This window comes from Apteryx mantelli, chromosome 3 (assembly GCF_036417845.1).
Source record: "Apteryx mantelli isolate bAptMan1 chromosome 3, bAptMan1.hap1, whole genome shotgun sequence".
Classification (NCBI taxonomy): domain Eukaryota; kingdom Metazoa; phylum Chordata; class Aves; order Apterygiformes; family Apterygidae; genus Apteryx; species Apteryx mantelli.
The window spans coordinates 135029005-135043662 of record NC_089980.1 but is presented as its reverse complement, the minus strand read 5'-3'; positions in this window follow the sequence as shown (position 1 = coordinate 135043662).

The window sequence follows — 14658 nt, the reverse complement described above, 5'->3', positions numbered from 1 at the left end:
GAATGAACAAGCAGAAGCGCGTACGAGGTGCTGCATACCAAAAGAGAAAAGCCATTTGTGATCAAAACACATACTGGCTGGGGTGACCTTATTGATTTTGAAAACACAGCAGGGAGCTGCTTAGAAAAAGGAATAAAACCCTGGATAGTTCTGATACAGTGTTTGAAAAATGTCCCCATCAATATATTGCAGTGTACATTTTGTATGTTCCAGGAGAATATTGGCATGGAGGGGAGACTATAAAAATCTACTACAGGACAATTAATATATTAGAAACAGACATATAGGACAACATATTATATTCTATATATAATATAAATAATAAATATATATATTCTATATTAAATTTCTACTTCAAATTCTGAAACTTTAATCTAAATGAATCTAATGGATCTATCTAATGGATAAAACATGGATCAAGATTTGCAAGTCTAGGTGCCAAAAAACAAGCTCCAATGTTAATATTTAAGCAGAAAATAAGAGGTCTGATTTTTGAAACAGCCAGATTTTCCATAGTTGCAGTTAAGTGGACAGCCTTTCCCAAACCGGTTCTTAGGCCAAGGATTTCTATTTTTATGCCCGTGACACTGTCTTGAACCGCAGCCGTGTTTGTGAGCAGAAGGAACGTGTCAGGTTGTTGGTTCAGAGCTATGTCACCTGACGGCATAGCAGTGCAGCCTGTACCATTCATATACTGCATCTGGCTCGGAAAATCTCCAGGAATTTCAAAATAAGGAGCTTCAGCTCTGTAGGATGAGAGAGTAATGAATTTGATCTGAGGTCACTGCTTTGCTGGAACCCAGAGTAAGTTCAGACCACAAGTGATCAGCATGGACCAAAGCACATCACAAACCAAAGAACGGGAGAGGTTTGCAAGAGCAACATGGCTCTGCACATGGTGACTTACTCGCAAAATTAGTTGGAAACACAAAGCCTGATCAAAATGACACATTTGCTCATTCTGTGATTTTGGGTTGTGGATTTTTGAGGAGCAGAAGGGAGGGAAAGCTACTAGCTAACCCCTGCCCTAATATGAGGAATGGGCCATAGCTCTCTTACCTCCCTAACCTGCACATCTTAACACCCCTGCAAAACTCCTGACATCAAAAGCAAGTTTTCTGTTGACTTCAGTCTTCTCTGGATTTTTAAAATAGATCCCCCACCCCAAAACCTCTTACAATTGCTGGTTAGCTGTACAGGAGACTGGGGTTTGAAATCCTACTTAGCTACAAGATCCTGGGGGTAAGTCAAAATTCCATTGCGTTTCAGACAATCTCTTCCCCATGAAAGGTTTTTTTTGACAGTTATACAGTTCATGAGCCACTCAGATGCTGTAGTGATGAGGTCCATATAGAAAAGTAAAGCTCTCTTGATCAAGGTGAATGTTGCTGGAGCACAGAATATGATCGTTCATTTAGCTTCATTGCTAGATGGTGGCTCAGGGTTAGTAAAGATGCTGTGAAGCCCAAAGATGGGTAGCTAAGGACATTATTTCTACTGAGATGAAAGATATGAAGAGCAATAAGAACCAAAACCTGAATTTTTTTTTATTATTCACTCATTCATTGATTTTATTCTGCTTTATTGTTATTTGAGCTTTTTATTTATATGTCATATGCACCAACGTATACACTTTGTATTAAAAATGGGAGTGAACCTGATATACTGGAATCTTAGATACTGACTAAATATAATTATTAGGTCTGAATATATTGCCCCCCATCCAAAAAAAGTGTTTAGGTATGATTTTAGAAGAGAGTATATAATTCTTATTGATGGCCCCCTCACTGCTTACCCTTTAGGTTTCCAACAGCCATTTCTTTTAATCATAGAACTTAATATACTCCAAGGTGCTGAATTCCGTGTCAGCTGTAAACATGCAGTGAAACATTTACATGTAGGCTTCCTTCAGCACCTCACATTCAATTCAAGGACTGAACAATGAAGCAGCACTGCTGTGCAAGATCCAGATTGTGCTGCTGGCAAGAAGATTCTCAAATAACCGTGGCTCTCCTGGGAGAAGGAATATTATACTATGGAATAGAGAGTATTTGCCATAGAGCAAGCTGGTCTGTAGGCTTTTTTCGCTCTTCTTTCATTCTGCTTATTTATTTGTTTGTACTGTCACCGATGTCATCCGAAGTCAAGAAATGCAATAAGGTTAAATCTATTGCAGGAAATTATTTTGATCTGCCAATTACATGAATAAGTTCACCTTGCCTATGATACGCCATCAAACATTGGTAGGAGCATTTGGTGCAATCAATCTATTACACATCAATTTTATGGCTGTATAATGAGGTTTAATTGCTGCTTTATTAGTCTGACTAATATTAAGTGTCAGTAATTGCCTTCCATTCAAGTTGGCTTTCTCATTTAAATTACATTTCCAATATTTAACCATAAATGTACATATCCTCTTTATCTATTGAATTTTTGCTTTCACCCTGTACCAGAAAACCCTGTTTGGGGTGATTTTCTCTTTTCTACAGGTTCTCTGGCCCTGAGGAATACAACCTGGGAAAGCTAAATGTTGTTCTTGGTAAATGCACAGGCCTTTGGCATTTAGAAAGCTGACTTCAAATTTCCTTTTGACAGAAATATAATATGAGTTTTGTGTACTAATGAGTGAATCACTAAGGTGTGTAAACACATTTGTAGTCCCACTGAAGTCTATGGGACTACTCATACTCATTAAGTTATGCATATCCTTGGGTGAATTGTAGACCTAACACTTACTACCCTGGAGCACATATGAAAAACAAGTCTGGCAGGATGCAGGATGCATTTTGACTGGCAAGCCACAGACCGAATGTTATTTTCAGCCAGGATTTTAGTGCATTGCTAAAGTTGTAGGCTTAGATGTTCGGACCTGCAGTTTAAGGGGGTAAGTGTTGAGGTGCAATAAACTACTTGATATAAGCAATGAGGAAACTTTTTGTACACTGAGTCTTGTTCTGTGGCTTCTTTGTATTCACAAGAACTAAATTCAGGTGGTAAATTCCTGTTGTTTTCAAGTCAGCAGCACTTTTGCCATTTCCCTTGGCTTCTTCTGATTTCTTTTTTCATTTGAAATAAAGTCCATCTGATTTTGTAGTGATGAGCTCAGCTCACTGAATAGACATGCCAGTTGCCATTAACATCAACCAATCCTCCAGTGCCAGCTGGCTAATATCACCCTGGAAGCACCTCCTGAGCTAAAGTTAAGCTGTATTTGGGGAAAAGAGGCCTAGTGCTGGGATGTTTCATGTGTCTGGTTTGTATGATGTTGGATTCCTGGAATTCTGATCAGAAAAAGGTGGTAGTTGAGTCAATAACATTGTGTTGCAATTTGCTTTCTGAATCCATGGAAGAGCTAATATAGCTAGAGACTCTGAGAGTCAAATATCCATCACTGGGCATCTACTGGACTGCAGACTAATTACTGAAAATATGAAAGTCTGCTGCTGCTTAATCTTGGTTGTCCCCCTCCCCCCCCCCTTTTTTTCCCCCTTCTTGTCAAGGATGAACCTTTTGAGGATAGTAAAATACCTATCTAGCACAGCATAGGTTTTAAGAGAGATTTCTTTCAAGAAGGGACTTCCCCCATGCTGCCTATCCAGTTTTCCATGACTAATGTACCCATTTTACAAGTAGTGAGAGGTAACAATTGGTGGACTGGAGTTAGTTCCGAAGTTCACAGCTTTCTGAAGCTAGGATTTGGGCCTAGCAGGTACCTGACAGAAATCCAGGTCACAGCCTTTCAGCACAAATAATACTAATGTCAAAGTTCACCTGAATAAATGAACTCAGAAGTGCTTGTTCTGTGGAGAGAAAAGCCAGTCAAATCTCCTAGGCCCTCCTGGACAACCTAAACACCAGCTAGGGTATACATCAGACCCAGTCCTATTTCATAGTGATGTGGCCATCCACTTTTGCCATGGTGGCCTAATATTTTGCAGCATGCACTCAGCCCAGCAGATCTGGGCTTCGGGATCTCCTTAGCCTGAATGGTTTCACATCCCAGAAGAATACCGTAACCACCAGATTACAGGGCACTCTGGGTGAGTGCACAGCCAGGAATGTAAGATCATGGGACCAGACAGATAGACATCAGGCAAGAGGGAACCTGCCCCTGGCCCTGGTCTAGAGCATTTGGCTAGGAAAAGGGACACCTGGTGTTTTCATCCCCAGCCCAGAGACTGTTTCTCTTTCTTATCCGAAGACTGATCTCAGGTAAAATGCACACACATTCCAGAGGGCAGGTGAGACCTCGCGTGTGAGAACCGGAAGCTCAAGCAACTGCAGGCTGAGAAGAGCCCCGGACCCTTGTCCTTCAATAAGGTGAGTGCCCTAACCATTAGGCCCTCACACTAAAAGTGATGGATACTGCCACCACTTTTGTTGTTGTTCTTGTTGTTCTTTCTCGTTAGACACCATTCCTGAAGAAGGCAAGAACTTGAATGGACACAGGCACCTACTAACTTCTGCTGACTCCCTATCCAGTCAGCATGGACATGGTTATCTTCAGAAGCCTTGAAGTCTTTCAGGGTCTTCAGAGTCACTCACCTCTCCTCAATGCACTTCATAAGAAATGTATTCCCTTATTCCCTGCATTCCCTTACATCCCCTCTCCCTCTCACCCAGGAGTGGGAACCTCAGTTACTGTACCCTGGATTTCACGTTGTGTTCCCCTGCACCACACTGTCGACTTCACCACGATGATGCAGAACTTCAGTTAACCACTCAGTTGATCTGAAAGTTTCAGCAAGGCTGACACAAGTAAAATCTTCCTCCTGCCTTACTATTATAATTTTTGAATGCTAAGGCAGCAGAACTGTCCTGGGGAGCTGATCTGCTGTGTAAGAATGTGCCATTTTTACACCATCACTTTTCAGAGCCGAACTGCACTTTTAAATGTGTCTGCCAGTCTTTTCACTGTCAGGTGAAACCCTTACCCGTGGTGATTCTTGCTCATCCGCGCAGACTGTCAACACGGAGATCAGGAATGAGTTTCCCCCCCATGGCAAATTGGCAGGGTGTTTATGTACGAGGGACTAATCCACCTTCCTTGGAAGCAGCAAGCTGAGATTCGCAGTCAGGAGCAAACGGCCAGAACAAAGGTCAGAGAGTACAGATGGACAAACATTTGTGGCCCTCCTTGTTTCTGCCTTAATTGTTTCTGACAGGCATTGCCAGACCAGTGTAATCCAGCCTGGATGAGGCTCTGTTTCTGACGGGGAATGGGCTGCAGAGGGGTAAGGATTTCTGTAAGGATCCCTCAGCAGGCAAGTGAGAACCTGCATCAGCTGTAGAGCTCAGCTGGATCTTGGATCTTGGACCTCAGCTATTTTCTTCAGTATTAAACTTTGGCCGTATGTCCCTCTCAAATTAAGCAGGATGATTTTTTCTCTTTCCCAAAGCTCACTTCTAAAGGTAGATTTTCATCTCTGTGGAAACCCCCATTATTCAGTAAAAAAAAATCTTCACTAACTGAGAAGAGTCCCTAAACCATCTTGAAAAGACTCCCCCATTGCAAACCCCTGCTGTGTGGGTCATACAAAGGCTGAAGACTGGAACATAAGAGCTGTGCCCGGGCCCAGAGGCATCCTCCTAAATTGTTCTGGAAGCCAAGTCAAAACCTGCAGGAGTCCCTGGCTTCTGCATGGGTTTTGTAACCAGCTAGGGACTTGGGGGGGGGGGGGGAAATATATATATTAGGGGAGTTAAAGGTCCCTATATACCTAAACTCAGACATGAAGGACCCACATTGCCTATACATACCGCCTTGCTCTAGACACTTAGGCAATGCCTAAGTCAGTTAATTACCCAGAGCCAGGGCAGAGGCTTTGGCTTTGGAGCTCACTCATCCCACCTCCTCGGTTCTCTGCCAAGCCCTTGGTCCAGGCCAATTAGTGCTTTCCCAAACAGTTCCCAGGCATGGTTTAGGCGCTAGCAAGAGCCAGGGGCCATTCCCATAAAGGAATTTGGATGTGAATAGCTTGTTTTGGAGGCTAAGAAAAATATGGAAGCGGTCAAACCACGTCAGGTGGATTTAGAGCCAGACAACAGGCCCCCACAGTAATTCTTTTAGTAACATAGATGTGGCAGCAGTGAAAAGAAACTATTAAGTGTAAAATCCAGAGAGGAGAAGCTTCTCAGGGCCAGAGTCTCAGCTGGAGTAGATCAGTATCAGAGCTGTGCTGGTTTACAACAGCTGAGCAATTATTCTGCATCCTTAAAAACAAACAACTGGACAAATATGGAGCTGCTTATTGTTTTCTTCAAGAACTGCTTCACCCCTCCCTCTCTTCCTCCCCTTCCCTCCATGTCTGAAAGCCTTTACCACTGCACAGTGAAAGCAAATAAACAAGGAAGGTTAAAATCTAAAACCACTCATCCAAGTTAATTAAGTTCAGCCAGCCTCAACTACATCATCTGGTAAGATCTGGCAAGTCGCGCACGCGTGTGTGCGTGTGTGTGTGTGTGTGTGTGTGTATGTATATGCATGCCTGTGCGTTTCTTCTTCTGCTCAGAGAGATTCATCTAAAAGTGCACCTACTTTTAAATATACCATTTCTATGCCTGGCTGTGAGGTTTTTTGTTTTGTTTTTTCCTTGTCTGTTTTTGTTCTTACAGCCACTTTCATATTTTTCTCTAACTTCCCATTATTACATTTTCCTCCTTTTATTTATGATGCTTGATTCTCAGTGTACATTATTGCTGCTCTGTTGGTACTTTATTAAATACGATACAGATACTAGAGTGAGAGTGAGGTTTTATGTCCCACACATGGTGTGTCGTAATTATGGCATTTTTACTTTCCATTAAGAAGTATCTCCAGGAGGGGAGGATGGGGGACTCGGTTCATTACTTCTATAAACCAAAGAAGAAACCCCAGACAAGCTTGATGAGTTGTTAAGTAGTCTTTAAAGAAGTCTTTAAATCAAGATTAGATGCCTTTCCTAAAGAGACACGCTATTTCAACCAGAAGTTACAGGCCTGATAGAGGAGTCACTGGTTAAATTCTATGGCTCGCAGTATGGAAAAAGTCAGACTACATTAAAATAATGGTTCTTCTGGCCTTAACATTTAAGAGAGTGTAATTAGAAGATAGTGGTTTTAACTAGCCAAGGTACCAGACAGAGTAAAACTATAAACAACTCCATGGTGAGCAGATAGATTTCCACATTGAAAACTTGGTCTGAAAGAAAGACAGACAGGACAAAATGGACACAGGCTGAGCATAAGCAATTGAATTACTCTTCTGGAGCTATAGCCTTTCTTCCTAGAATCTATCTGAGATGTTTCTAAGAACCTCTCCCTCTATGCCAGCTCTGAGCACTTTGACATTTTAATGTATTTTATCTTCACAGTCCCCCTGCCAGGAAAGGATGGCACCTGTCCCACCTTTATAGTTGTCATGTGGACGTCTTTGTGCAGCATTGCTCTGCTCAGCACCTCGGAGTCTGAGTGCTTCAGAAAGCTAAGCAGGCACCGGGGCTCAGGCACTTCCAGCGATATCACTGCGATGTCCTGGCATTGCTAGAACACAAATAATCGTAATAAAATTGTATGGTTCTTTTCTGGGTATTCCTTTTTTTCCATGGTGGGATCTAAACCTAGTCAAAACCAGATGGGTGGCCAGGAGGGCAGCCTGCTTGGGGCCACAAAAATGGCCATCTCACTGATTAGTTCATGTACGCCAGAGCCTTGGCAAGGCGAAGCAGCGGCTGCTGCCGAGAAGTAGCTCTTCGCTGGGTATCGCTCGCTGCCCCCTACTAACCTAGTGACACAAAGAGAATCTGCAAAGAGAAGACGAATGGGACCAGCTGAACAATTTGTTTAACTTTTTTTACATCTCTTTCACAATTACAGAGTCTTCCTTGTAAGTATTTTGTGTCTGTGTGCGTGTGAGTGAAAGAAGGAAGGAAGGGAGGAAAGGACAGACAATAGCAATCTCATATTTACAAGCTGCCCCTTCTGCTCGCCTTATTTGTTGCATGACACCTCTTCATTTAGAGAGGGACTGATCCACATCTGAGGGAGGCAATGTTTGAGGAAAAAAAGCAAACAAAACAAAAAATGATGACCAGAAATAAAGCCTCAAAACATTGATCTTTAGAGGCCAGCATAGTCTTGTAGAGTATCAACACAATATCTAAAGCAGGATAATAGGCAGTTGTGTTTGCGGATATAGAGTCCTAAACAAGGCTGGATTTGCCTGAAACAACTGAGGTGCTTTGAAGTCCTTAAGGCTGTTATTGGTTAAACAAACTGACTTTGTATCCCTCATTTCACGGCTGGAACAACACGATGGGGTGTTTTACTTTTGTAATTTCATTGGCTTGCTGGTATCCCCCAATTAAACCTACCTGGCCCGAAGGATGGAAGGAAGGAGATCTAAATTTGTGTTCACAAGACAATTCAAAGGGAGAGCTAGATGTTCACATTGGACTGAGAACAATCAGAAACCAGAAGTCAATATGCAGTTGCCAAGTCTTATTGATTCCCACACCGAGATGCTTTTGGTGATCTTTGTGCTGGTTCCCAATTCTATGTGCCACAATATGATTTCAACTACACTTTATTTAGGCTATCAAACTTGCTGATTTCATTTTGAATTATTTCAACAATACTGGTTGAACCTAGTGTAACTGACTGAAGAATCTCTTTTTTCTGCTTCCTTTCTTTTTCTCCTCCTTCTCTCTCGCCTCTCCCCCTACACCTCTGGATATGTTCCCTCCAAGGGAATTCAGACTTTAAACACTTTAAATAGCTTTTGAAAGTCGTTTTCCAAAACCAGGATCCAAGCATAACAAGCTCTGTTGTGAATGACCAGAGTCACTAAAGTAGGGAACACAAACAATGCTACAATTTCAGTGAAAAAGTACTTCCATGAAGATATGAGTTGGCAAATAGTGGAACTTGCATGTTTTTAAACAGAGGACCACGTCTTCAATGCATGCACAAAGCTGTGGATATGAAATCTGACTCCTTTTCTGAAAGCCGTGATCAGACATTTTCTACAATAGGAGAAAATAAAGCTTTAGATTTAGGGTCCGGAGTAAAGGTTTAAGCTGAAATCTTTTGAGGATCCCAAAGCAGACAGGAATGCAAGCTCCAGAGGCTGCTGAAATGACAGAGAACATTTTCAGTCCCCGCACTCTTCTGCAGACTACTTAGAGGTGGTGGTAATATTTGCTATGTTGTTGTCAGTCCCTTTGCCAGTTATCAGCAGCAGAACTGCAGCTGTCTGCTGAATAACACATTTGTTTATACAGTAGATTGAGAATATTTGTGTGCGCAGCAAACTCCTTGGGGGTATAAACAATATGTTTCTGAGGAGGCCCAATGTCATTAGAATAATCAAGACTTGTAGGATGATAAACAGAGTCACAAACGGAAAGTACTACATAGACTCTCGAGTGTGGTATCGCATTCAGTGTCAAGTCCCGAGGATGATCTGTTCAAACAGCTTTTCCTGTGGCGTAGACACAGGTTGCTACGCACTTTATGGAGGAATCAAGGGGAGACATGGTCATGGTGCATTTTTGATGAGATCTTGTCAGGGGCATGCTGGTACATAGCAGAAATCTCTTATTTATTTCACGATTCCCAAACCCTTTCATCTGTGCAAACCATGTGAAATTCACCCTAGTGAAAGAATGTCCACTTTCTTTACTGAGGAGACCAGACTGAGGCTGAGGTCCTATTGGGGTTTATTTATATTGTCCTTAATAGCCTGTAACAGAGAACACGTTCCCTCTTGGCCACCTGACAAAGTTAGCTGTGTGCACACCATCAAAGTTATGACCAGCCGGAGTGGACTAGCCATACTGACGCCGTGGAGCTTGGGTTTCCCCCAGCATCCCAATGATGCTTCTGCTGTCCTGTGACAATTATAAATTTTGTGACCGTTATTTTGAGTAAAAAGGATGCAAAATAGTGAGAGGGGTGTGTTGCAGCTCTGCGCAGTGGTGTTATTTCATGCCATGATTTAACACCGTAAGTGTTGCCAGACGGTCAGTTTGTTCTGAGGGTGTATGGAAGTGTTTGAGAGCTAAAATCCTCAAGGTATGGTGTTGGGACAACTCTTTTGGGTAGGAGAAGACAAGCAACATCTTCTGGAGTGGATCCTGGAAATAATTATCGTGTCAGCTATGGGTTTCCAACTGGGAGGAGGAATGTGGCTTGCTTAAGAAGGGAGCCTGGGAGTGAACAGACACGAATACAGTGAAGACACTCAGGCAGCTAAGGCCTTGGTGTGAAAATGGTGGCGAGCCAGGGTAATTATGTAGACAAACTCTTAAAGATTATCATTGTCCTAAAGAGCTGGAGTATGGATTATATGATGAAGTCAGCCATATCTTCAGAAATGACTGCGTTAGATTTAGCCCTGATTTCCTAGTCTTGTGAAAAGTAAAACACACAGAGATCCCAGTGGGGAGAGGGGGGGAAAAAAAAAAAGTCTTCTCCAGGAAAGTGCATAGAATCATAAGTTTGCTCATGAGTGAAGACAGAGGGAAATAATGGAAAAGGGAGAGTTACTATGGTGAAAAGGTAGTAAAGATATGGTAGAGGAACAGAGATTACTGAAGCTGTGCTCTTAGTGATAGCCACAAATATGACTAGTGCACCAATTCCAGATGTATTCTTTCAGTACCATAGACCAAACACTGCCTCCTAATTCACCAGCTATATGTATTGGCATTAATAGCTCACATGCTGTCATGAAATGTTTGCTGTGGGAACACTGAACAGAAAAAAGTTCATTATGAGAATGTCATTTTACTATTTTTCAAATAATAAGACCCCAGTGTGGTGTAAAAATCAAGTGGCTGCACTTTACACATGCATTTCTTTATTGCTGGTAAGTTGGTGTTAAGCTGTTAAGATCACTGAAGCCAAAATGAGTTGGTCAAGAGGGAAGAAAGAAAGAAAAGCAGAAACAAAAAGTAAAAACATGCCTAGGGCTTTTGACTTCTTGACTTTAGTCTCCTTCTTATGCCGCTGTGATGAGTGACAGAAGTCTTCTGAAGCCTGTTCATTTTGTTTTATTCCTTCTGTCCTGTTTTTCCTCTTCACTGAATTCAGGTTCTTCCTCTGAAGGTGAAAGATCTCTCCTTAAGTGTAATTCATCTGTTCACTTGTAGAAACACCATGTTCTCAAAATTCATGTGCAGCTAATTGACTTTTCCGTGTGTCTTGCTCCTAGTCTCTCATTCCTTTCTTTACTCCTCTTCCACACTTCTCATGCCCTGTCTAGAAGACTACCATAAAGGAACTATCAAAGCTTGCAGAAATTCCGGTTGGTAAGAGGTCAGAAGAGTGGGGCAGTTAGTCTGCCATCCTAAATTAGAGATATAGCTATACAAAATCAAACTGAAAGTTTATCTAATCCAAGGTCCTTTCTCCAACACCAACTGTTGTAGTCCTGCTGTAGCACCAAGTCTGAAAAGCCATGTTGCTTTTGCACACATGGAGGCAATGTGAAGGGGTTACAGAAGAGGCACCTACAATCTCTGCATTCTTTCCTCATCTTTTTTATTAAATGGCTGTGCAAATCTGGGCAAAGGATTTCTATAACTGTTTTGTTCACCATATAAGCTCTTGAAAAGGCAAGGAAAGGTCTGTGCCACCTGAAGCCAAAGTAACCATCTAGGCTGACTCCCTGCAATGCATAGGCTGGGGAATCTCATCCGGTACTCCTCTGAGTTCTGGGGGGAGTTTAAATGCATCTTGAAAGAAGATGTTTAATTTGAATATTTCCTCAGCCTGTATAACAAAGTAGTCCAAAATAAAAGATAAAATAAGAGTCAGTGTCAAGACATGAGGGGTTTGGGATTTTTTTTTTCTTTTTTTTTCTCTCCCTATCCTAAGCATCAACTAGTTTTCTTAAGGGCAAAATATATCATTCTATGCCTTGGGTTCTACATGTCTTAAAAAGATGCAATATTCATCCATTTCAAAGTACTTGTATCTTCCACAGATTGCTGTTACCTATGAACAGAGTAGGAAAGGTATGTGGACAAAATCTCATGGGAGGTAGAGAATAAAACAGAGGAAGAGTTTCAGAGCGGAGGGTGGGGAAAGCAGAGAAATTTAGATCCCTCCATACAAATGGGCCTGTGTCAAGGGGCTGTGCAGCCCTTTTAATTAGATAACTGCTGCATCAACTCCTATACACAGGAGTTGTACAACCTGATAACTTTGCGTTGACCTAAATTCCCCCTGTGCTGTCACCAAATTCCCTATGTCATTAACACAAGATGGTTCTTGTCCTTTCTCCAGCTTCTGTCTTTCCGTCTTTTCATTACTGGTGGTATGTCATTTACTGCACAGATGTTTCTCCCAAGCCATTGTAAGGTTATTTTTCGAGTCACTTCTTTCAGCAGATGTTCCCCAGTTCCCAGGTGTATGTGCTGTGCTCTCCACTGAGCTGAAACTCAGTGATGCACTTGACATATTGCACCGCCGCTGTCTCTTTGAGCTAGAGGGTCTGCACAACCGCACATTGCTGACATCTCTCTGCGCTTGTCAGGCTGCTTGGTGATGGCTTCCCTCACCAATAGGCCTCCTTGCCCCTCTCCTGGCCATTTCTACTGGTTACAGACTTGCTACCTGGGCTGCTCCAAGCAGCTTTCTGTGGTGCCTGAAATGAACCTACACAATTGCAGTGAAGTCTACGCCCAAAAGAATAACGAAGAGTTAACTTATCTTTTACTCAGGCAGCCAGGTCGTATTTCCCTGTAGAGTCAGAGAGGAAAGCCAGATGCAATGAGATCAATAAAATAGGATTTTGAATACAAGACCTTCTTCCCCTTATCTGGGAAGTCAAGGTCATATAACCAAGTGCGGAAGGAAAGTTGAATAAACCACTGAGCTCTTTCCCTCAGAGCCCATAATCTAAATCTGTCTTGGGTCCTGTGGTAGATGACTGAATATAGGTATTTGGGCCTGGCTTCCTCTGCAATCTGTGCTTTCCTGTATGATTCAGTCCCCTCCCTCACTTTCATCTTTTGGCATTAATTTAACTTTCTTTTAAACATTGCAGGGGTGCAGACTGGCTCGCAATGACAGCCCTGTTTGGTTCAGCTAATATCTGGGCTAGCTTTTGCCTCAAGCTATGGAACAACTCCTTGCAAGCCTTCTGTGAGCCAAAATGAGGCATAGATTCTTTAATTATTATTATTTTTAAATGGATACTATATACTGAACTCAAAGAAAACTGCAACCTGTTTTTAATTAGAGGGAGAAGAAAACTAGTGAAGAAATTTCTTCTCACCACCCCTCCCCCTTGCTCCCCACAGAATTATTCCCCCCTTGTCTTTCATTCTGGTGGCCATTGATAAGGGAAAAGAAAAAAGAAAAAAAAAAAAGAAAAAGGAAAAGAAAAAGAAAGAGGAGACAAATCACTAAAACTATTCTGTGTAGACGTAAAATCTTGGGGTAGAAACTTGACTATAGCTAATAGGTACTACATACTAGCAGTCAACTGATGAAGGCAACAAAATGAATGTGGTTTTGCTGCTAACCTTATCCGTGTCAGGAAAGACAAACTGGCTGCTGCTGATGCCCAAGGGGTGAGATTATGTATACTTGGAGTATCTCTCCGAGAAGCAGTGGTTGCTTCTCCTGTCCCCACTGTCCTGCTGGCAGCAGCAGGGACAGTGAGCCCAGTTTCTCCATGATGTTTCTTTCAGCTCTCTGTCTTGGCTTGGCCCCTTCATTCGGTCCCTTCCCTTCATGTTGGAGCAGCTCGCTCCTCATCCTTGGGTCAACAAAATTCAATGTTTTAGTCCAGCACTGCTAAGAAACTCTGAGCAACATGGAGGAGAAAGAGACATTTCTATGTGTACTGCCAGGCACTTTTGCAGAAGTGGAATGAAGACAAAACTCCTGCCAGACATTTTGGCTACATCTCTACTACTAAGCTAACCAGTGTCAGGATCTGCTCTCCAGCCCTGAGGCCAACTGGCACAGTGTGGCCACTTCCTTGCTTTTAAATACTATTAAATTCCTAAACAGAATAGCCGTATCTGGCTTGCCCACTGGCTAGTCCCTTGTGCATGCTAGCTCCTGAACTGTGTCTGGGAGAGTGCTAGCTACCTGGATTAAAAGCATGCCAGGGACCACGCCAACTAGTAGTAGAGACTCAGATTCCAGTGTTTACTCCTATGCACTGGCCTCTCCATTTCCTCATCCCCTTCCCACCAGCTTGCTGAAGACATACTGCTTGAACATGGGCAGACAATGACTCCAACGGCCAGGTTTGGCATATTGTTTGGCTTCATTGCTGTCGATGTTTTTCTTGTAACTCACAGTATCAGTGCCTACTGTTTTGCAAGGATCCATCTCATACCTTTATGAACCGTTATAAAGACTCGAAGAATGAATGGGTTTTAGAGGTTAAGTTAGCAAGAATGACCATAGCCTGAATACCAGTGTTCTCCCATTTCACCATGAACTAAGACTTGATCTCTTTCAAGCAAGTGCAGGTGGGGAAAGGTAATTAATGCTTGCATAGGCAGGTGCAGACAAATGTGAGCTTGCATTTTAAGCTGATCAGATGTGAAGCTGCTACCCACAGCCTGTCCTGCTGATGGACACCACTGTGACCTGAGGTTGCAGCTCCATGGCAGCCTAAGCCTGTTTGGCCACATCTGTACCAGTAAA